General features: G+C 41.1%; 1 protein-coding gene across 4 annotated transcripts in view; it reads right to left on the reverse strand.

Annotated features, from left to right (window-relative positions):
• Window positions 1-25,282, reverse strand: part of FAT3 (FAT atypical cadherin 3) — a 748,816-nt gene that overhangs the window by 546,844 nt on the left and 176,690 nt on the right. The gene's annotated exons all lie outside the window — the stretch shown is intronic.

Genomic DNA, 25,282 nt, shown 5'->3' on the forward strand with positions numbered 1-25,282 from the left:
TCTTCTGGAAGGAGCCAGCCAGGTTGGGGTGAGGCGGGACTGGGCTAGTCACAGCCCGGGAGAGGCAGGAGGAGTGGTTGCTGCTGCACCTTAACTGCGCATGATGGTTTGGCGGCCGTCTTGGGCCAGCCAAACTGTCATGCTCACTTTGCATGTACTCCGCCGGCTGTATTGTACAGCCTAGGTGGAGAACCTGCACAGCCACCCAGTCCCCGCCTGAGTACTGAAACATGTCACTCAGACCAATCACAACGCTGCAGTAAGGCAGCATCGTGATTGGCTGGGGGAGTCTGGTAGCATGGGTGCTTCCTGTTCCTGCATAGGAGGAGAGGCGGTGGCTGTCGACCGGTGATGACAAGGTAAATTTTTTTTCTTCGTAAACCCACCCTCTGCACCCCTGCCACCGTCCTCTACCAGCCATCACTGTACAAGTACATTTTTTAGGGGCTGTAACACTCTAAACATCCTCCCTGAAGCGACGCCCCTGGTGCTGTCGTGTCTCAGACAAGGAGGGAAGCAGATCTGCGGCTTACAACAAAGCACCCACACAATGTCACTACAGCGCTGAATGTTACTATGCGCCTCACAATAATTAAAGATCACATGCCAGAGGCAAGAAGCAGTCAGCCGTCCAATATCATATTTTCTGTCTCACTGGTTACTTTATAACAAACTCAGCCTCACAGGAGCCAGGCAATATTAGCTGACTCCCACCCTTTCAGAACAGAAGGAAACTCTGGGCGTTTCCTAATTCGAAAGCAATTACTTATTAAATCACTCAGCATCTTCCGTAGAGGCCTCAAAGGAAGGCAGGGATTGTTCAACAGGTTTTCTTCCTTAACAGCAACTTATAGTAATTTTCTACCATTGATTAACACTGTACTACAGTTACCTGTGGTGTTTCTCTCTTTGATTACAACTGTGCCACAGTCACCTGTGGTAATCCCTATCCTTGATTAACACTGTACCAGGGTCACCTGTGGTACTCCCTATCCTTAATTAACACTGTGCCACAGTCACCTGTGGTACTCCCTATCCTTGATTAACACTGTACCACAGTCACCTGCGGTCTCTCTATCCTTGATTGACAATTTACTTTGGTCATCAGCGGTAGCTCTATTCCTGATTAACACTGTACCACGGTCACCTGCGGTCCTCCCTATCCTTGATTAACACGGTGCCACAGACACCTGCGGTACTCTCTATCCTTGATTAACACTGCACCACTCACCAATGTTGTGTAGTGCAGACTTTACACTTGCAGGGAAACAGACCCTACTCCATCTCTGGTGGATTAAGAGGACTGTTTTAATAAATAGAAAATGTGTACTGCTCTACCCCTTTAAATATAGGATTCTTTTCAGTCAGAAATTATCCTTCTCTGAGACCATAACCACGACTTGGAACTCAATTCTGCTCAATATTTGACCCCAGACTTCCCTTTTTGCCTTCAGAAAGCAAGGCTGGACAGGCCTTTTATTCCAGTGGGCACTTCCCTGTTGGGCTGAGTCGCTGGAGTAAGGGCGTAGCTTGATTATTGAGATATGTTTTCATTCTAACAGCTGACAAGGTCTACATATCCTTCCTTGCACTAGGCCCATGGCACACTGGCTGTGCTACTGCCTTGGAGAACAGTTTTGTAAGCCTAGCGCCCCAGATGTTAATATGAAGCAGGTTTTGGGAGGCTTCAAGAAAGACAGGAAGAGAAGGAAGGAGGGGGAGACGGAGAAAAGCAATTAGAGAGGGAGAAGAGGGAAAGCAGAGAAGGAGAAATATTAAATGGATTCATAAAAGAGAGAGATGACGTGAGGAGAGGAAGGAAGCAGGACTGGTTTTGGCATTTTTGCTAGGGCTACTTTGGTTCCCCAGACTGCAGATCATTCAGAACTCAGCAGCCAGAAACACCCTCAACCTCCCACACCGCACTCACAGCACACCAGACTGGAAGGAACTCCACTGGCTCCCCATACACAAATAGTAAACGTAAGTAAGTTAAATGGCTTATATAGGGCGCAATTACCAGAAGGTGTCTTATGAGCACAATTCAAACTCCTCACCCACACTTTCAAGGCACTACGTAGCACTGGCACACACACCTCAGTGATCACATTTGCTTTCCCAAACCTTCCAGACCCCTCTGCTCATCCAAACTCCAGCTTGCACACATCCCACACCTGAGGAAAACAAGTTCCGGCGGTCCAGCCTTCTCTTACATCCCTCCTAAAGCATGGACCAAAGTGCAGCTGCACATAGGAGCCTCCTCGTCGCTCCTTGAATCTTGCAAGAAGCTGAAGACCTAGCTTTTCAAGTAGTCCCCGCAGGCACCAGGTTTGGCTCGGCACACTCTTGCTCAGAGTGAGGACACCGTCTCAGTTGATAATGCGCTCTGCAAATCTGCATAACATAGCATATAACATAACATAGATTGAAATCCCTCCCAAGTTTCTTAATGTGGACTTGTCTTGCTTCTTCTGCATTACTCTGTATTATGTTGAGCTGCAGGTAAAACATCCACTGCCTTCAGTTGCGGGTGCACTGTATATAAGAACTGGCTTTAACAGTATTTACAAGAAGCATCACTATAAGAGGAATGTTATTGGATCCATGACATTTGTTTTGAGTAATTTCCAAAGTTCTGAGATCATCATAAATACTTTGTATGTGGTGCACCTTTGGTTGTAATGTTTGAAACGATTTCCCTAGAAGAGGGGAGCACCCTTTGGGCAGGGCAGTGCACACTGTATGATACATATTGTCTAAAATGGTTTATTATAGGGATATAACAGTGTGCGTGCGGCAATCTCTGAGGTCCACTGCCCACCTGTCTTTTGCGTTTCTCACTTGCAGGAAGTACAAATAGGAACAGGTGTGATTCATTCTAGGGTAATGTTGATGACATCATAGGTTCCATTAAAGGAGAAAGGCTGCCGTCACTATATTTGTATTCTGTTGAGAATACCTCTCAACCAGGACGTTATATTGATTGCAGTTTCTCTAAATCTTACCATCAGTGCTACAATGATACCAGCATCTTTTCCAGGATTGCCCTGACTTTCAGTGATAATAAGCAATATTTTGAGCAGGCAATTCTCTACACTCATGGCTAGCAGACTTGCATTTACTGGGCAGTGTTTTTCACATTTGTCAATTGACTCATAGATTTGCTGGAAGCAATTTCCAATTACTCCGGTGGTATCCATACCTCACTTTTCACATTGGAGTCTAACATAATTTCTGCGTGTTGGTTATATCTTGAATTTTTGGGTCCTGGAGGAACGTCAAACAGTTTGTTTATTATTTTATGGCCACCATATTGCACGAAAATATGCAGATAGTCTTTCAAAAGGCAGTGGTGTCCCTAATATATATATATATATATCTTGAAGAGTGTCAGCAAGAGGCTTTCAATAGATTTTTACAAAGAGGATATAAGACTACAGATTTAATCAAAGCGAAAGACAAGGCAAATAGTGTTGATGTTAACTGTGAGACAGTGGAAGAGTCTGAAATCCCGACAAATGTCCAGGTTAAAGATGTCACGAATACAACAGCTATTGAATCTATAGAGAATATAAGATTGATTACTAATTTTTGCAGACAGGAGAGAAAGATTCGCAAGATTCTTTATAAAAATTGGCCAATTATTCGGTCTGACATAACAATGTCGCAAATCTTACCAAAACTTCCCAGTCTAACTTTCAGAAGAGCTCCATCTATGAGAGATGCATTAGTTAGAAACAGTCCTGAAGTGACAATCTCTAATACTTGGCTCACTTTGAGATCAGGATTTTTTAAATGCAGTTCATGTCGTGCTTGCAAGTTTGGCAAAAACACTACTGAATATATGACTGCTTTTGGTAGAGAACCTATTAAAATACAAGGACACTATTGTTGCAGAACAGATTATGCCGTTTACGTTCTGGAATGCACCTGTCATTTATTGTATGTAGGTAGCACAAAATTGCAAGTTTTTAACAGGATTCTACAACATCTTAGAGCTGTGGTGAATTCTGATTCTAATTATCCTGTGGCACGACATTTTAAACTTGTACATAATAACAATCTTGATGATCTCAAATATTTTGTTATCAGTGCAGTGCCCAAAAATATTCGAGGTGGCAATAGAGAAAAAAGACTGAGACAAATTGAATCGGAATTTATTTTGCTACTCGACACTAAAATGCCTAATGGTCTTAATAACAGCGATGATTTGCACAATTTTCTCTAATGAATAACTGGCTTTTGACATTACTTACAATGTTATTTTAGATCCCAGATCTACTATCAAATGACTTTTATCTACTCTTTTATGACTGAAGTTTTCTGGAAGTTTTAGAATTTTTTAAGAAAAATTTTTTTTAGGATTTTTTAGATTTCTTAAGTGGTGATAGTAGCTATGGCCGGTTTCAAAGCCTGGGGAATCTTATCCAGTTTTTATTCCATTTATCATATATTTTATTGAAAAACAATGCATTTCATCTTGACTGGCAGCTATTGTTATAATTTTTTATATCTTTTTAATACCCACATTGGTCTATGTCTTGTTTTAGGAATAAGAAATGATTTACACCCCTGATTTTACTTGATTATATTTGAGGTTTCCTTAAATGGTTTTTAGTTTTATGGGACCCTGACCGGCTATCTGGTTTCTGGTATTTGTTGGATTCAAAACTAACTCTAATTAATTTGAGACACTGTGTCTGAATTGAGTTAATGATCATTAGCTTTCAAATATATGTAAATCTATTTTTTCCTTTTTTGCCAATAGAAACATCTGGGTATTAAGACTGAAGAGTGGGACAAGACAACTTAACGTGATGAAATTAACTGAAAGATTTATGATGATGAGATTACATAAGGGACATCGATTATCTGCTGCTATTTTTGTATGTTCACATTTTATTGACTGAAATTCTATTATTATGCACTTTAACACTAGACCACTTTTTTGCACTATTTTGCACATAATGATTTACCATGTAAACGGAATTAGATACAAATATTTTATGTGATTTAGGCCAGGGATTGTGGTTACTTACATTATTTGTGGAAATTTATCTCCAATTGAGACTCTTCATTAAGAAATTTGTAAGTAATCTTGGCTCTAATGCTTTGAAAAGAATTCTTGTAGACTGGTTACAAAATGTAAACACTATGTTTTTATCATTGTTTGGTACTGTATTGGTTTTACATTTATTTTAACATACGATTCCCTTCAGGGAAGTACCATCAAAACCGGTTTTATATGTTAATTCTCTGATTTCAGTAATTGGGTGAATGGAATCATGTGCTTAATTTGAATTTCACTATTTAAGTGCACTGATAGGTCCAGCGCGTCATGTGATCAAGACTGCCTGTGTGCAGTCGAAACGCGTCATGCTGGGCACTTGCTCGTATTCATTTCTGCACTTGCATTTGCACTTTTTTTGAATCTGCTAAATAAAATGAAGAATTAACTATCCACGCGGTGGTCCGTACCTGTTTGATGTGATCAAGACTACGATTACTTCAGGATGGTGGTTTGCATATATATATATATATATATATATATATATATATATATATATATATATATATATTACCTACTGGCGGTCGCCAGTAGGTAGTTATAGTTAGGACCCCTTTTCCATAGGAAAACCTCAACATTCTATTTTGAATAACTTTGGCGCCGGTCGATGAATCCTCGCGAATTTCTCAAAATAGGTGGGGCGCTACGCTCCGCTCCTACCCTGAAAGTCTCGGGGGGATTCGTCAAGCGGGGGCTGAGATAAAAGGGGGGTCCCAAAACGCGTTTTTCCCATGCATTTTTCCATAGGACCTTTAGAACGAGCTACAGCCCGAACGGCTGAACAGAATTACTAGAAATTTGGCAGAGAGGTAGTCCCTAGGTCAAGGAAGTGCCTTTTGTAGGTTTGGTGTAAATCTGTTCAGTAGATTCTGAGAAAATAGCCTTTAAATCAATATATATATCTGAGCCCGCTTACGGTACGCTTACCGTACGCTTACCGTAAGCGTACGGTGGCGTGCGCGAGCGCGATTCTGATTGGCTCTTAGATCTTAGTAAACATTCGAATCGGCCGAAACCAGGAAGCGGCGGCCGCCATTTTGTCTCTCGCACTGAGTGTTGTTTATCAAACAAGATGGCCAAAAACATGTTACGGGGCTGTTTTGACAACTCCCTCCCACATAGTTATGTTGAGGGAGTCCCCAAACATCCCCCAAGAGCAAAAACGTTTTTGTTTTTTTTTCGGCAATTTCGCCGAGTACGCTTACCGTACGCTTACCGTAAGCGTACGGTAAAAAAAATAAAAATAAAAAAACACTATCCACACTTACCCCACCCCCTGTGCTTTTGGTGGCCGTAGGCCACCAAATGTACAGGGCTTATTAATAGGTAAAAAAAACTAAATTTTGGCAACATGAAATTATAAAATCGAAATAAAAAAAACACTATCCACATTGACCCCACCCCCTGTGCTTTTGGTGGCCGAAGGCCACCAAATGTACAGGGCTTATTAAAGTTGATAAAAACCGTGCACGGAACGAACTGCGTTAAGTGGGCGCGCACGCCTCGAATGGCGTAAAGTAACTTAGCATTTAAAAAACCGTACAAATTCACTGAAAAAACCATAGGTTTCACACACGTTATAGTTAGGAATTAGCATTTAAAAAACCTTGCAAATTCACTGAAAAAACCATAGGTTTCACACATGTTATAGTTAGCGGAAATTTTACTGATAAAAAACCAGTGAAATTGCCCCGTTATAGTTAGTGCTGGCAACTATAACTCACGCGACCGCAATCTTCTGCTGATGACATATGTGTCTTTATGAAAAAAAAATATTTGTAATATATGTATAGCTAAAAATGTATGGAAGAAGACATGGGCAAATAAGTGTCTAAATACAGTATTAGCATCAGCAGAGGATTGCGGTCGCGTGAGTTATAGTTGCCAGCACTAACTATAACGGGGCAATTTCACTGGTTTTTTATCAGTAAAATTTCCGCTAACTATAACATGTGTGAAACCTATGGTTTTTTCAGTGCATATATATATATATATATATATGTGTGTGTGTGTGTGTGTGTGTGTGTGTGAGAGATGACAAAACTCTTGCCACTTGGGCATTCACTGTCTTCCTTCCTACACCAACTCCTTATATACATTGTGCCGAGTCACCCCACCCCCCTCTCATGCCTTGATTTCCTCAGAGGTTCAGTGGTCCAATACCCCTCAGATAATCTATTTAAATACCTGTACCTATCTGCAAACACACATAATAGTCTTGATCTGGGCCTTGTTGCACTGTCTACAGTGTGTGCAGATTCAGAATGCTGATGTTGAATTCTTTTTGAGGTGAGATACAGCAGGTGTCTCTATGTGCACCAGAACTTATGAGCCAATATGCTGCGGCTCTTGATTAGGTAACACGGTAAATCATAAACATCCTTAATGCAGCTGTGTACCAGCTATACCTTTCACAATTCTTCCCAAAAGTGTAAGAAAGATGATCCCAACTTGAAAAGTTCATGGCACACACAAGAAAATAAACAATAGGCCTTCAAAGTGGAGCATTCATTAAAAAGCTCCTTTTTATTTGATATCCTTTAAGACGTCTTGGAGCAATTTTTAAATACACACTTCTTGCTTTCCGAATCGAAACATGTTTCAAGCCCAATCTGGCCCTTCCTCAGGGTCTCAAAGGATTGCAAAGTATCAGAGCGCTCAAGATGGGGTGAACTTTTTTTGAAGAGAGTATCTATAAGTGTTCTATATAAGCCACTCGATGAGAAGCAGGCAAAATATAAAAGAGTTTGTTTAGTGTGTAAGGGTATGCTCCCGGACTATCACATTTCAACAATATCGATAGGACAGCATATCGAAAATGAAATATCGACAGGTAAGTAAGTCTAGATTTTCTATATCTAAATCCACATATATGTTCCTACGTGTTACACATATCTTCAAGGTAAGCAGATGTGGAGTTAGGAATGGTGAAGCTAAACTTTCCTATATGCACTTACCTTTTGATATTCTATCCTCGATATTAGTATGTCACAATATTGCCGGTGTCGATATTCAGTAGTACAATAAATTGCAAGGCCTTTGTAGGTCAGTTCTATGTGTGCTTTAAATTTAGAAGATCATATCCTTGCACAAAACTATTACCTAGAGTTTGAGAAATGTTGTGGTCCTCTAGCATGGGACATTAGGGATTGTTAGTCTTTGGAGCACAGGGATGGAAATATCTATCTTTTGCACTGAGGGATTCCTCCACTATCTAAGGTCTACACCGTATGAGCGCATAATGAAACATAAACTGTGTTGGCACAGTGTGCAGAGACTACTGGCACTTGCTTTTCAGTGCTACTTTGGATACCCCTTACAGGATGACAGGAACCCTCTCTAAAGTAACAAATGAAGCATGTGAGATCACATATGTGCTCGGCAGGATATGTCCTGGGATTACTACGCCGTAAAAGAACGGTGGCACATATGTCCCAAATAGTAATGAGGTGTGGGATTTCTGGGGTCAGAGCTACTTCAATGCTTTGTACATGACTGTAATTTGGGAGCTAAATTCACAGTTACCTAATAGTTGCATTTTTTCAAAATCCCACAGAAAACACATTTGTAGCGATTACTATTTGTATCTAAAAAAAAACCCTAAAAAAAACCCTATGTTTTCAAAAAGTGCATTCACCTAGTCTAAGAATGAATAATTTGTGCTTGTTAATGCTGGTTAATATTTTTCATATATCTTCATTCGAGTTTGCCAAGCCACACAATGATGCAAGATAACACAATCTAAGCTAGATTCTGTGCTATATTTAATAATGTACGTACGTGTTTTATACACCGAGAATAAGAGAACGCACGTTTTCAACGCTGTCTTGCACAGGAGCGACAGCTGGATTAACTCGAAGCAACATTTGTTCAAGCTTCCTTTTTCATCATAACTAATGCGATTTTTTTTACCATATTCGGGATGACAAGTTGGTCAGAAGCCTGCATTTTGCATTTAAATTGTCTTGCAATCCGTCGGTGTTGTCAGAGTGCATGAGTAGCGGATGCTGCTCTTATTTTCAAATAAGTAGAGACAAGCAAGAATTTTCACAAAAGATTATTTACTAGTTGGTTCTCTGTCAATCGATTCATGCAAGGATTTCATGGATAAAGTGAGCTACAGCTAGCACTGTGACATCATTCATGAAGCTGCACTGTTTCTACACTGACATTCAACACTCTGAATCGTCACATGACTTGAGTCTTCAGCGCCTCTGTTCACAATGACTGGAAACGGCATACATTTATATGCGTTTAAGTGATTGTGTGTTGAATGTGTTTGTTAGGATGAGTGTATGCGAAAGTGTGGGTGTGCTGGGGCATCTGGTTTTGTGCGAGGGGTGCTAATGTGTGCGAATGTGTGTTTGTGCGGGTGTATGTGGCGGACGCATATGAAAGTGAGTGTATTCGAATTTGTGAAGATGTGAATGTGTGTCTGTCTGTTGTGTTGCATCGTGTTGGTAGTCATACGCATGATGCTGCTCTGTAGCACTGTGTATACACTATCTGATTTGGTGCATGCTGGAGTCCTAGTAACATGTTTACTTGTCCTGCATAGTGCACTAGAAGTTTACATGTCAGGTCGCCTTGTACTGTTTGTGTAGGCCTGAATCTGCCGGTATGACTTCTCTGAATTTGGTGCAAGTCGAAGCCTACTTCCATGGGTGCTTTGGAGGCATTAGTGAAAACCAGAGCTGCATGACTGGTGTTCTACAATGTGGTCAATCTAGGAAGAGGAGGCCTTGTGAAAGAGAGCTTGAGAGGTCCTTCAAACTTGTCACTGGGATGTGATGCAACAGAAGGGTGTGCTTGGTAACTAAAGAAAGGGGTAGTGGCTGGTGTAGCTCACTATTAGGGTTGAACACATCTCTCAAGTGGCTCTGACCTTGGAAATGGTGTGCACTGTGTTGGTGTTGTCCAATTCCAGGAACCCAGAAATGGAAGTGTGGTTGTCTAATCCAATCAGGTGTAAGCTAGCACTTGTATGATTAGTTCCCCATTTCTCGTAAATAGTGGAGTGGTTCAGGATAATCGAACATGACCATATTGTGAGTAGATTGAATAATCGGTTCTCTCATACTCTGAGTTGAATTTTAGGTTCTTCCTTATGAACGCGTCACCAGAGATCTGATCAGATGAGTGTTGGACTATAAATCAGACAATGAAGGCGGGCAGGTAGGTTTTTCAAAGTCTGGCAGAATGTAAGGTTGCATGCAGGTTGTCTCAAAGTTTAGCTTTCTGACTATACAATGCTGCACCACCCCTCTGATATTTCTTCAACTTACAATTAGTAAAGCCACTTTTGATCTGATGCAATATTCCAGCACGGTTGGCAGGTTCCAGTTTGATGTCGCAGGAAAAAGGGCCTATTCCATTGATTGCCTGACAGGCATTGCAGAGTTGTGTGCATACATCTGGGTGCATTTGGACAACATGCGTGGAGGTCCTTTTGTATGTATGTCCGTGTTTGTGTGTGCCTGTGTGTGTTTGTTGGACTGCTAGGTGTTCACTGTAGCCTGCTATAGAGGTATTTTCTCAGTTTTTGCCTGCTATTTGATTGGCCAAATGCCCAGTACGTAAGGATTCAGTTTCTCATCTGCAAGATTTATCAAGCGGACTAACATTCTATGGGAATTAACACATTCCTAGTAAAGGTCACAGTGGCTTTTATCCATGCTTGTATCCATACGCCTCGCATTTATTAAAGGATTATCATTTTTGACAAAGCCATTAAAGCAAAGTACAGAATGCAAGTCTAGGGTGCAGCTTTAATTAAGTGAATGCATGGAAATAAAGCCTTCAGGTCAGTGCCAGTCACAGCATGTCCACAGTCTGTGAGATGTGTCCATGAACATTAGGCCCCATTGGCCTCTTCTCCTGTTTTCCCCACCATCCCTGCCCCACGAGGGATGCGCCGAGGGATTCATTTTGAATATTCAATCAGACAGTCATTAAGTCAATTATTCTAAATTCCTCCTGCCTGAAGAACCATCGAGGACACAACGGAGATAGTCGGATACCAATAAAGAAGCAGAAATGCAGATCTGTTTTAATGTTAATTCTGTTCTTATCTGTACCCTACTCCTGCAAAATCAGCATCCTACACTAACATTTCTATAAGGCAGTTCAGGTGTGCATTCATCAAATAAGTTACATCGTGTTTTTTCATGTATATACCGCACATATACCTCTAAGGGACAATAGGGCATCCTTCAATAGACCTAGGCACTTTTGTCTGTGGAGATAACCCCAAATTAGAAACTGTCAGGCCGAAATGCCACAGGGCCCGATTCACAGAACTAACTTAAGACAAAATCCTAAACATACTACTTTTGGTATTCACAGAAGGCATTTAGTAGTAGTAAAGTTAGGATTTTGTCTTAAGTTTGTCTTAAGTCAAACTTAGGACAAAATCCTAACTTTACAACTACTAAATGCCTTCTGTGAATACCAAAAGTAGTAAGTTTAGGATTTTTTCTTAAGTTAGTTCTGTGAATCGGCCCTACAAAGAGGACCCATTCAGCACAATATTCTCCATTGCCCTTTATTGCTTCTTAAAGTGACACGTAACCTCAAGACTAATGTGGCTGACTACTATTTCCTAAGAAGTTATGCTTCACATCAACAGTATTGTGGTATATATTTGCTTGTGATTACTGTAAGCCGTATTGAGATATTTCAGCTATTACATTCTTTTTTTTTTTTTAAATGATTAACCCAATCAAGCACATACATAGTCAGATCTTCATCAATCACAATTCATTGTATTATATTGATACATACTTCCATTCATTGAGTATCTGATTTTGGCAGCATACTAAATCATCAATTAAAATGTGACATACTTAATAATGAATCCAATTTCCGTGATTATTATTACCACCTTATCAACACCTTCTGGTGCTGCCGCCACCACGAGATTCTGAACCGTCCAACCACTCAGATATTGACGCCCATACCCAGGACTCCCTGCTTTCTTGCTTCCCGCCTCTTCCAGCGATAAAGATTGCTCTCCATATAATACACGGAGAGCAGTCTAGCAAGCCATTGCTGGACGGTGGAGGGTCTAAATTGCAGCATGCCGAGGCGATACATATACATATAGCTAATATAGCCACAAATAGTAAAATACTGTTTACCTTTTATGGCACTCTTGTCTACGCCTAGCAAAATTATCTATGGTGTCATCAGCACCTGTATATGGAGCACTGATTAAGGTACTGACTAATAGCTTCCTTTAAGACCGCCATCTTTACACAACTACAAAACATATGGACTAAGTCAGCTTTATGGCTATCTCAGCGAGGGCAAATAGATTCTGTCTCTTTTACCCCAGCTAGATTGTTTGGGCAGTGTGTAGTAAAGATTAAATAATGTTGAGCCTCCAGTTAATAGCACTTTCTGACCTATCTTTAACGATTTCCTTGATTTGGACCTTTGGACCACTCGTCTTTTTTCCCAATTGGGCTCTTTCTTACCGAGGTCATCTAGCAAAAAAATTAACAATACTTTATAGGTATGTCTAATCCCCCACACTGCCTAACCATCGTTTTTTTGCTCACTACGCCACCCCAGTTTGGACCCAGCCATATGCAAATTAGTCTCGAACTTCCTTCTCGTGGGAACAATCCAGTCTAAACTGCCAAGCCAGGCCCTCCCTGGACTGTATCACAGACGTGGGTCCCGTGCTCACTGCACTGCACCACTGGATTCAAGCTAGCCTGGCTGATATGGGGTGATACACCGACATCGGTCCCATGATGCCTGCCTTTTTCTGCTTGTTTTCCTGCTTCTGGTTTGTTTTTCTGCCCTCAGTTTTGCCTTTTCTGTTCAATTTGCTGCCCACTGTTTTGCTCTCTCCTTCTCTGTTTTGCCTTTTCTGCTTGTTTTTCTGCCCTCTGTTTGGCCAGTTCTGCTAGTTTTTCTGCTTTCTGTTTTGCCCCCTTCTGCGCTTTTTTGCATTTTCTGCTCATTTTTCTGCCCTCTGTTTCTGCACTATTTCTGCCCTCTGTTTTGCCTTTTTTGCTCTCTCATGTTTCTGCCCTCTGTTTTGCCTTTTTTGGCTCCTTTCTTCTCTCTTCCAGCTGTTTCTTCAAGACCTGGCTGTTTAACAGAGACCTCACCCCCACGCCCAGATACCTCCTGCGTGACAGTGCGGTGCTTTTAGCTTGCTAGATGAACAGCTCAGGGACCCTCTTCTGATATGTTTGATTCATTACTTGAGTCCTCCGCCCCCTCCGACAGTGAGAGGAAACTCTCAGCCTCTGTGCCCGTGTCTTCATTGGTAATATTTACTCCCTCCTTACTGTAATTCTCCCTGTTTAGTTTAGGCCGAGGGTTTTGTCGCCCCCTAGAAATAACCTGGACTGGGTGGACCCTACACTAAAATTAAAAATTCGGAATTGTCGTATGACTTGAGCCTTCTCTGGGCTGCATAATGCTCCAGGTGATTACTTTAAGGTACCTGTGTCTCCTCATGCCCTGCTGGCTTGTCTGTGAGCATGGTTTCTGCTGCCAAATTTCCTTTCACCCCTCATAGTAGCTTAAAAAAATCTGTGAACATATATTTGTCCCCAGAAAAGCTGGATATTCTGCTCAGTACCCCAGTCTTGCGGCCTATTTTAGCTGCAGCCGCCTTTACCTGCACCAATCCTCCCTGGGCAGGCAGATTCTGCTTTGGTCTCCCTTCATCCTCGCTGCGGGAACTCCCCAACAGGCATCCCTCCTCTAAGCTGCTGGTGGTGCCCAATGTTGTTCCAGTGTGGCTTCTCAGAGCCCTAGAGCTTTAAGAGCCATCATCTTGTAGGCCCGCATCTACCTCCTTCTCTTCCGGGTGCTTGCGGTCTCGCGGCTGCCACTGCCCGACCTTGTGGGCATTCGCTGAGCAACAGTGGCCGACAGGCACACAAGGAGCAACCTCATTGCTCTCTTCAGCCAAAGAAATTGCCCCCAAGCATTTTGGCCATAGTCAAACCCTCAACCAATGCCTGAATAGGGGTGTAGGGTCTCTCTGGTCTGCATTTCTCGACCGGCTGGCTTGGGAAGGCAAAGGAGCCCGCGTTCAGCTGCTCACACAGCACCATATTGTCTTCTGAAATAAATCAGCTATTACATCACACGGTGATAAATTATCCTGGCGCTAAGTGCATTTTCAACAATATACAGGTGCACATATATGTGTGTTATTCTATGTTTGGGTAAGTAAAACCTTTGATACAGTAAATGCTACTCATGGGCTTCTTCAGAGTGCAATATGGTATCTACATTTTACAATGATGAAGCATTTCCCCGCAGAGACAATTCTAGAGTCTTAAACCCTACAACACATTTATGGATACGGGGTTCATCAATAATAAACTAAATGCGAGTTGAGCTTTGCCCATTACATTTGTGGGTGTCGCTGAGATGCAGGGGGCTTGTCCCACTGTGGTTAGTAAATATTTCACAGTGTATTGCTTATTATAACTGGTTCTGCCAACAAGAAAGTATGACAAAAAGATCAAACTATAAATCAGAAGTGACCGATGCTTAAATTAAATGAGAATAATCTGAGCTACTGATATTAGTGGTGTAATGATGACCATATAAGACAAGATACATTAGTGGCCACACAATGCAAGATTGTCAGCAGTGATCATATCAGTGCATCAGACAGTGTTGCCAGCAGTAAGGTAAAAAAGCTTTATACATTTGGAATACCTTTACATGGGTAATACATATCCAGCAAAGCTGCAATGCCTGTAGCACCCAGATAATAAAATGAGTAATAAGTCTCCACAGTACTGCACGATTTATCACTCAAATATTAGCTTTAAATATATTTTGGAAATTCAACAATTTTTCTCAAACTCTAATAATAAAGTTTCCAAAATACACACATTTTCATCTAAAATACACACTTTTCAGTCCTGGTGTACATATACTAATTCAACCATACGAAGGCTTTTATATTAGTATGCTGAGATGAACAGAGTAGAGCTACTTACAGGAGAGCTACAAGTAAATCATGACCTACTCATTGGACAAGCCCATAGAAAATATACCATAAATATTGACCACCCTATTACATAACTTTATATCATTCATATCAATGCACCCAGGGCATTATTTTGTGTACCATGCTATAACAAACGGGCCTTCGCAAGGTAGGTGTACAAATGTCTGGATGAGCACCAGCCACAACACCAGTAATGGTACATTTTGATATATAGCCATTCATACAATCACACTTTTATTACTGCAACACAAACTTGACTTTAGTAAGGGCTACTATGTTCTCACAGTACTTCACACCTGAATCGTAGGAAGCAGTGTAGCAGCCACAGCCTTCTAGCACACTCTGAAATGTCCCTGCTGCCATTTGTATACTTCTAAGCACTTCTGGTAGTAAGCACCTTTAAGCACTTTGGCCTACCCAGGGCAAAATTCATGACTAGATATGATTCAACTATACAACTGATAAAACATGTTTAGGGTTAATTGTGTTCCTAGGGGAAGTGACCTAGCAGTTTGGCAGAACTGTCCCATTCAGGACTGATTTGCACATGGTTGGTCACTGTCTGCAGTGGCACAGTGAGGATACAAAGGATGGATTGGAATGCAACCCTGCGCTATTACCAGTGGCTGATATTAATGTAAGCTTTCCATGTGTCATCTTCTGTTTCCATAGGTGTGATGAGTATCCCAGACCCAACCCACAGGTCACTCTGCCATAGAACACAGGCTGCACCTCACTGATGAGATCAACCAACGCTGACACATGTTTGCGGCTATTTGTATTCCACTGCAGAAAAGACACGTCATTTGAATTCAGCCGGAAGTTATTTCTGTATGGTTACTTCCTGTCTTAAGTGGCACAGTGAGAAAAAAACATTGTGCATATATGCAGCCTAGAGTAATTACTTGTGGTGGAGATTAATGCACACATTCCAGTCATCATCTTGTTGTGATATTGTTGCTTTTCTTAGAGGGCATTCTCCAACAAATGACATTATGAAATAATTCTAAAGAATGTGTGAAAATCTAGCTTAAAGTGGAAACGAATTTTTAGAATTGCAATCCATGGTGCAAAAATGTAACAGCTGTTGTTGACGTGCTGGTAACCATCAGTTCTGTAGTATAAATGTAATGGATTGGCTTTTGTGACCCTGTAGGGCAAGTAAAGTCAGCTTACGTTTTTATGCCCAGTTCATGGCATCATTTGAGATCAAACTGCTGATGAAAATGATATGATTCATGCTATCAGGAGCTAGGATGAGTGGGGGAAAATAGTGTTTTACAAAAACATGAAAATAATAATTTGGCACACACAGACACACAAACAGAGTAATATTTACTACATGCTTTAAAATGTTAAAGGAAGATGTATTTCAGAGAATTAAAGTTAGTTTTAGTAAATGAGTAAGTATTTGGTGGAACAAAGTAATGTTAGGAAAAAAAAGGATGCGGTTTCCTTCTAGCCCTGAGCTTGGCCAGGCTATGTGAAGAAGTCCCACAGGAACCACTGGTGCAGAACTGATTTAATAATGTTTGTGGTCATGATAATGGGTGCATGATGTTCGAGCATCTAATATCTATTGGTACTGAGGGGGGCATGCATCATTTTTAGGTCCGGTGTTAGGCAAGACCTCCTGATTTTAATAAAATGATACAAATACAATATACTTATTTGTATGGGTTTTCAGCCAGCTCGCTTCATCCATTTGTCTGTTGTTGCGTCATTTACAGTTTCTTTTCTGCTGACTGAAGCATACAGCATGGGGTAGTTGGTCAGCTCACTTCAGACATTTGCTAACGTCATTGTGTGCTGTGGCATTTTGCTCTTTCCCAAGGAGCACATTTGTTTGCAAAGTAGTTCCGTTAATTCTACCGGCTACTGAAGAAATGTGTGATTTTTTAGGGCAACAATATTTTTGCTTTTAGGCATTTTGTTTTGTATTGTGGAGGGCCCAGCCACTACACCAGCAATGATGTTTTGCAAAAGCAATAACAAAACAAAACAAGCACTGGCAAAATAAAAAGGCTGTCAGCCAATGCTAGACCTGCTGGCTATGTCAATGCTTATTTCACATGCAAATGATGCTTTGTCTTTATTCGTATATTCAAATCCATGCCCTTTTCTTGTCTATTTACAGGGCCACTGAAGTTGTGCAGAAATCGAGGACTCAATTATGCATGAGTTTGAATAAATTATGCATCAAGAAAAATCAACCTTTGTGGCATTATCTGAAACATTTTGTAGCAGCATTGTTACATTATTTTGTATGTTTAATGCTGACTGGGCAAATGTTTTACCTTGGTTAGTACTGGTTTAATCCAAGAACATAGCAATCAGCAACAGAAAGGTGACCAGCTTAACTTGGCAATGATCTACCAAGAGATGGCACTGTGTGTGGTGTTCATTTTAGCGACCTTTGATCGTTTGAGCTAGAAGCAAAATAGCTTTTGTTGAAATCTGTAAATTATGCAGCAAGTGGTGGGTTATACGGCCAGTTTACTAAATCCATAATTACATGGAAAATGCCTTGGCTGCAGAATCACATAATGCATGTGGCCCTGCAAATCTCTCAGGGTTAGACACATCCAAATAGCTCCAGTGTGGGTCCCTTGCTTACAGCGCCACTCAAACAAAGCTACATCCAACTGAAGAGGCCCAATCAGGGAGGACCTACCTTGATAGTTTGGGCTGGAGTCATCCTACTGAAGCAGGACCAAGACAGATTTGTGTACGGCTGTGTCTAATCTGAGGTGGCATGGTGGACAAAAGAACCACAGGTTGAAAGGCTACCCCAAGCTATAGCCAGTGGCTGGATTTATTGCAAGCGTTTCTGCCATCACCTTTTGTGTGACTGATGTAATTCCCTAAGTGGCCCAGGGTATGCCCAGATGTGGGCCCTTTGGTCACTGTGCACTGCAATTGTGGACATTTTATGGTGTTCCGAAGGGTTCTCTCAAGAATATTTTGTAAAAGGAAGCTAATAAGACAGTCTATTATTTTGCACACTATAATCATCTCTGATCAACAGCCTTTTTAGGTCTCACTTACAGAAAGATACAGCTGTGATGTATTTATTTGGATCTTTTTTCTTTCTTTCATATGTTCTGTATGTTTTTTTTATATATATTTTATATTTGTCTATTTATCTTGCTCTTTTATGGCCTTTTAGGCCGAAATAAAGATATTGACTGACTGACTGAGATACAGCCGCCTGGAGAGAGCAATTGCCTTTGTGCCAAAGGCTGCCATAGTTCAGCTGGCATTAGGTGGTGGTAAACAGGGCAGTCTATCTGTACTGGTATCAGTCACCGGTATTGACTATTGTGGTTCAGCTGGCTGTGGCTGCTGGCTAACACTGCCGCCCATCGGCATTGGTATCAGCCCACTGCATTTAGTGAAGCCGACCATACTAAAGGAAGTAGAACTCCTCGCTGTCCAGTAGCTTCCCCCAACTCCAGCTCATTAGTTGCTCCCCTACCCATTCCGTTCTTCTACAGGTGTCCGGGGATTGAAATATGATACGGTGTGGTACGTTTTAGACGTTATATTTACTAGTCATCTAGGGTTGCTCACTCCTTATTTTTTAACCAGCAGTCTGACAAGTCACAACTGCAGTTTGTCATGCACTCACACCACCCCTCAGCATAAGACCTGAAGAGAGTATTTCCTTTAGATAGCTCAAAGGTTTTTAAATTTATTTCATAATAAAATAAGATTCAGAAACATCTTCCAATGTTTTGAAGAACAGTATTTCTCTTACCTAGACTTATTGGGTACTATTCACAAAAATGAACCCAAACTACACCTACCCGGAATTCACAAAGTGATTCCTGGCAGGAATAAGCCAATTTGTGTGTTTTGAGAATTCAAGCATGTGCGTAGGATCCGCATCTGTAAATCCCACTAAACCCCTTGCCTGCTCATGATGGAACCACTCCGTCATGAGCCACGGGTGCCGTGTGCTCATGACGGAGTGGTTCCGTTATGCTGCGGCCGTTGGCGGCCGCTCCGCCCACGCGGCACTGATTCCCCGCCTGTGCGGGCGAACAATGCAAGTGGGCGGAGTCGTGACGGAACCACTCCGTCATGAGCACAGCGCGCCCGTGGCTCATGACGGAGTGGTTCCATCACGAGCATGGCGGCGCCGCTAACACCCCGAGACCCCCCAGCGCCGCGGCAAAATTTGTGCCGCGTCGAAGGGGTTAATAAGCCAAGAGCTGTTTATACTTTCTTTCTAGGGGGAAAAGGGAAACAGATCATCCCACAATCTGCTGGGAGATTAGGGGAAGGCATTTCTCTATGGGAAAAATATTTTTCCTGTCGAGAAATACCAACAAAACAAAAAAATAAGCATTAGTACAGGGATCCCTCTCCCTCTCTGCAGAGTTCTCCACAACGATACAGAGAACTTCACGTGCCATGAATTGGATCCCATTAGCAATACCACACAACCTTCCCATGAGTATGCGTGGAAATCTGCTCATGGCACAACTTTCAATACATTCTTCTGGTAATGTTTACAAATTCCATAAAGGTGTAAATCTACAAATGCATGCAGGAGTAAATCTATGAGTGAAGATTTATGACTTTCTTTGTGAGTTGTGCTTGCACAGTTTCACAACAATAACAAAAACTGACTCTGTGACTCCTTTGAGCTTAGTTTGTCATTACCTTCTTGTGTGCTAACTTAATGACTTGGCTGGTTTGCTGTAGGGTAGTATGTTCTGCTCCCAGATTATGCTATTGCTCGCCAAAAGGCTGGCAAAGAGGCTTTATTAACTGCCTTGGGTAACACAAACTGTCTTAAACAGATGGACAACCAATAATTTCACATCCTGCAACAATAATTGGCACGACAGAAGGTCCATGAAAAACAAAAATACATTTGGACATAAATGAAGGAAATAATTAAAACGAAGCTCGAAACATTCCCCATCATGTCTGTCTGCTGCTTCATAAACTCTTTACGGTTTGTAGAGCTTGTTTTCAAATTCGCCATTTGATCAAAACACCTCCTACCTCCATCTGCTTTTCAGGTCTAAAAAACATCATTAGTGTCATACAGCAATACTCTACTCCTCCAGGCCTTATGTTTGTGCCAAAAGTAATATCGCTTGTGTTTTGAGCTAGAGAGAAACAAGTTTGATGCTCTTATAAAAACATTGCAGATTGATTTTAGAGTCTGATGTGGGTTTCTAACTTTAATGAATATTTAAAAAGAATTATAAGCAATGACAATATGCAAGCTGTTTATTTAAGTATTTATTTTAGGAGCATTTCTAATTTATCAGACCGACAACAAGTAATAAAAGCATTTATATTTATCTTATTCTGTAAAGCTATGCTATTCCTGAAACAATCCCCACCCCCTTCAGCACAAATGTCACCATATCTATCATTGATTTCCCACCCTTTAGAAATACCAGTGCATAATTTTGCACCTGCCTTTCAAATGTTCCTCTAGCTTACCTGTGGAAGGGGCGTACTATTTATATACCTGTAACTCACTGGCATAACAAACGTTGAGGGGGCCCCCCTGCAAGGTACATGGAGGGCCCCCCGCTTTGGATTGAATTCCGGAGCTCTCCGGACAGACTACTGTGCTGAGGGGTCCCCCTGAAGCTGAGGCCCCCCCGCACTACGGGGGATGCGGGGGCCTGTGTTACGCCACTGCTGTTAATCTGCTCACAGAGTTTTTGCTTTTGCTTTTACAAACATTCATGTATAGATTTTTATTTGTAACTCCTCTGCTTTGTTTCTTAACAGATCAACGATGTATGGCAGTTTGTACGGGCCTAACTTGGCCAACGGGTTTATTTTTCTATAGATGTATAAAAAGCCCTACTCCTAGTATGAACTAACTCTCCATGGTGAAGAAAATGCTGGGTTTTCTTAGATAGCCATCATCCACCAGGGTTACCCTTAGGTGGCATGCTTCATCATCGGGTCCTTCCCGTTCCGCTGCGGAACAGGGCGTGTTTTGACCTACGTGTTACGTGGAAGAACTCTTTAATGGTGTGCATCAATTAGATGAGAGGGAGGGGGTGTGTAATGTGCAGTGAGTGGGATAATAAAAAGACCTGCCAAGTAGGTAAATTACTATTTATTCAGGCCTCTAGTCAGTATGATGAAAAACAGGGGCAATAAGAAAGGGTAGGTTATAATGTGCCTACCTTTCTAGGAGGTCAACATGTTTCAAGCAGTAGCCCAAGGCTTTTCTTCAGGACTAAGGAAACTAACTCCCTGATACCACTCCTGTTGTTGTATAGTATTCTTGCATCATGGGTTCTTCGGCTGAGAGGTGAACCTGTAGTCACATGTTTGTCAAAGTTTCACCCCTGTGCAATGACCTAGAACCTTCCAGCCCGGGGCCCATGATGCAAGAATACTACATTATATATAACCATTAGCAGTAAAACCAAGTAGGTGCTGCATGAATGTATTTGTTTGGGCATGCAGAGTGTGTACAGCTATTTTTAAACAAGGTGTTTTTCATACCCCACTCTCTACACATTACACGCCCCACTCCTATGTTTTGTCATCGATTCACATCATTAAATGCTAAAGAATGCTGCCAGTTAATCCACAGGTCGAAGAACGCCCTGTTCCGCAGGGAAACGGGATAGACCCGATGATGAAGCATGCCACCAAGGGGTAACCCTGGTGGGTGAGGGTTATCTAAGAAAACCCAGCCTTTTCTTCACCGTGGAGAGTCAGGTCATACTAAGAATAGGTCTCTTTTTATTTTGATACATTTGATAGGAGGAAAAGCCCCTCTGACTCGGTCTTCTCTTTCTCCCCCTTTGTTTAATAAGTAACTATAGATGCATAGGGAGATGTACGAAGGTATTTTGTATTTGCCATCCCTACAAAAAGGTTTTCTAACTCGTAAAGCGCGTTTTGTGACCCGCACCGCATCCTAATTTGCAAAGTTCCAATCAGCAATTTAATTTTGAATGCAATTTATCAGCGGTGTGAAACTGCTATTTTGGTTACCAAACCCTCAAAGTAGGCCAGCATCCCTGTGTCTCTAGGCAACCACAGAGGATCACAAATGTGGACAGGTTTATTATTATTCATTAGGCAGGTCTTTCCGTGACCCCTACAAATGTTGTCTTAAAGACCTGACCTATAAGTACACAAGGTGCTGTGTAAAATCCGAGTGTATTTGCAAAAAGCTGGTGCGTAATCAGGAACCGCTTTTTGCAAACGGACTCTCAGAAAGTCCAGATCCCTGTCTCTGCCTGGATAAATGAGTGTTCCAAATCTCACACATGCATGCTGTTAATTATTAATGTATGCACCAGTGTAACATATATAATTAATAATATTTTCATCAAATTCCCAAACACCATGCCTTTCATTCCTTGTATTTTTCAAAATGCAGCAGATGGCTAATCAGCAGAGGTCCAACACAATAACATGGCTTCAAGGCAAAAATGCCGCTAGTGGACAGCCTCTTAAATCAAAGCCTTAAAGGCATGTCCCGGTCATTCCTGCAATTGGATTAGAGGCAACCATTCCAATTGGATAAACATTAAAAGGGAATAATTTATGAGATTGTTCACCACACAGTCCACCCTACACTGCTGAAGCATTTCACACTGTTGTAGGATAATGGTTGAACATGAAGGCTCCTCTCTCGTTTTGTGTGCGTGAGCCGGCGACTGTTGTAAAATTTTGAGACGTGCGTCTAAGAGGCATGCAACACAATCTATTCAAGCTTTGTGTTACTAGGCACAACAAGTTACCGGTCAACTCTACGGTTAGCATCAACCAATTCTCATTCCTAACAACTGATCTAATGCATTTTAAAAACCTTGTGAGTTTTAGATTACAATTCAAGGGAATAAAAAGTAAAGGAAATATAAGAGTATGTTTATTAAGTGAGTAGAATTCGAAAAATTGGGTCATAGATATCTTCTGGTGTTGAACAACACTAAATAGAGAACTTGAGAGTGTACACAAAATTATGTAATTCCTATCCACGCATGTTCAAACTCACTTCTTTTCTCCTTTTCTTTTCTTTTTCTTCTTACCTGCCCAATTTATTCTGATCAATGTCTCTTTGACTGCACAATACTTTTAGGAATCCCTAGCTTCTTTAACAAGCACATAACAACTGGGTCTTGCTGCCTCAGTGCAGTCTTATCATTCTAAAACTGAAATACTCTTATTTTTTATAGCTACACTTTATGGTTTTTCCCTTGGATGTATCTTTTTTCCTCTTCTCTGCTTCCATTCTCATCTTTCTCTCATAACCTGGGAATCCTCTTTGTGTCTGAGTTTATCAAATATTGCAGACACATAACAAACCACAGCATCAAGGACAATCACACAGATAATGCAGGGGATTCTTTAGGGAAATATACTTTGCTTATTAGCTTGACAATATTAAAGCCTCACATGTGTTTCCTGAAACTATACCCTCTCTGCAAATATTAGTTACCCAAATACAATGGTAGGCAAGTCAAATAAAAAGCTTTTAATCATAATCATTTCTGCAGCTCTACTGGCATGCTTCACTGTCCACCCAGTGGAACTCATTAAGAAAGCATTATGGATAGTAAATTAAAATGCAGAGGCTATGATATGCAGACAAAGGAAGGACAAAGCTTATCGAATGTAGGAACTGAACTTCTCATTAACGTAGAAGTTTAAACCACATTGTCTTTCAGAGGTGGATAGCGACTTCCCAGAAGAATTTCAAAATATAAAAAAGCAACATGTACAGAAAAAAAGATCAGCCTCTGTACAGTCTGAAATAGCTGCTAATGATATTTGATGTTTTTACTGAAAGTAGCAGGAAGTCTATTTACAGAGTGATGATATTAAACTTCTGTGAGCATAGCACCTTTTTCCTCAACTGTAATGAATCTCCTGAGTCCCCAGTCGCCCAAAAAAACAAGTAACTCTACAAGTCGCAGGCTTAGACAAAGGACTTTTAGGAAATTATTTTTTTAGCATACACAAAAATCCTATTTATAAGAGTATACCTGACCTTAAACCAGCAGATAGTCCAGTGGCAGACATTCTGCACAATTAGGATTTACACCCAAATGCGCAATAACATTTATTTATTCCTCCGCATGAAAAATCGTAATCCATTTGGTGAAATCCCTTCTCCTGCATATCTAAATAGCATACTTCTTTTGGCGCTCAAGTTAAGTGCACAAAGAGAATGTGAAAATTCACTAAGAATGTTTCTGAATATCCACAAAGGAGAAACTTTGCGTTTATCCCAATCCAAATGACCACTCACGCTTCCTTTCATGGAAATACCTATGAAGAAGAGGAATATCTATATTGTATCTTGTTCATTGCATTGTGAGCAGATTTCAGTTGATAAGATTTAAGAAACACCTTAGAAAGGAAACCCAAAGAGCAGCCAAGTAGTTCAATAAAGGCATTTGCAGTGTTGTCTTTCTTGTACTGGGACACAGCCTACTGAGTTCAGTAGTGGCATGATGGGTTCATGGTGATTCAAACCGAAGTAGAGGTCTGCGGTGGTTTTATGGCAGTAACCAACAAGGGATTTTTGCCACCAATAGGAAGACTAATACCATTTTTCTGAAATTTTCTGGACGAGAGATGGAGTTCCTCCAATTCTGCCTTTGTCGTCCAGTTGTCCTCGCTTGATTCTCCTTGCTTCATAAAATATACATCTCTGGCCATCAAAATGACCTTTCACCTAACCCTTTTCTTTAACCTTGATTGCTATTATTGTGCTGGAGTATGAAGATATTGTGGAAATTTAACTTTTTGTTGAATTCAGTTAGTTACTGGAACAGATCTGAAAACAGAGATTCTAATGATTTTTTCCAACAAATTTCTGAAACAGCACTTTGTTGATAGATAGCTTGCTGTGTGACTAACGGAGGCAATCTCTCTCTATGGGGAAGGAAAATAATTTTCAGGAACTGGAAAAGAGGATGAATGAGTAAGATTGTAAAATGGTTTGTAGAAGTAAGTAACATTGGTGTCTCGAAGAGAGTTTCACTGAAGTTGAGTGAAACGGGCACAGCATTTACCAAACGTTGCAATCATAATCTTGATATCCTGACTGAACCTGTGGCATGAATGAATGCTAGAATGCATTAAGACTTTCAGAATAAGAAGGTGAGGGGACCTGCTAATGTGATACATACATTTGTGCCATCCTCCCCATGATTGTTTGTCTTTAGTTCAATACTTTGCTCCTATTTGGGGTTTCACAT

The sequence above is a fragment of the Triturus cristatus genome, chromosome 8 (genome assembly GCF_964204655.1).
Source record: "Triturus cristatus chromosome 8, aTriCri1.1, whole genome shotgun sequence".
In the NCBI taxonomy this organism is placed as follows: domain Eukaryota; kingdom Metazoa; phylum Chordata; class Amphibia; order Caudata; family Salamandridae; genus Triturus; species Triturus cristatus.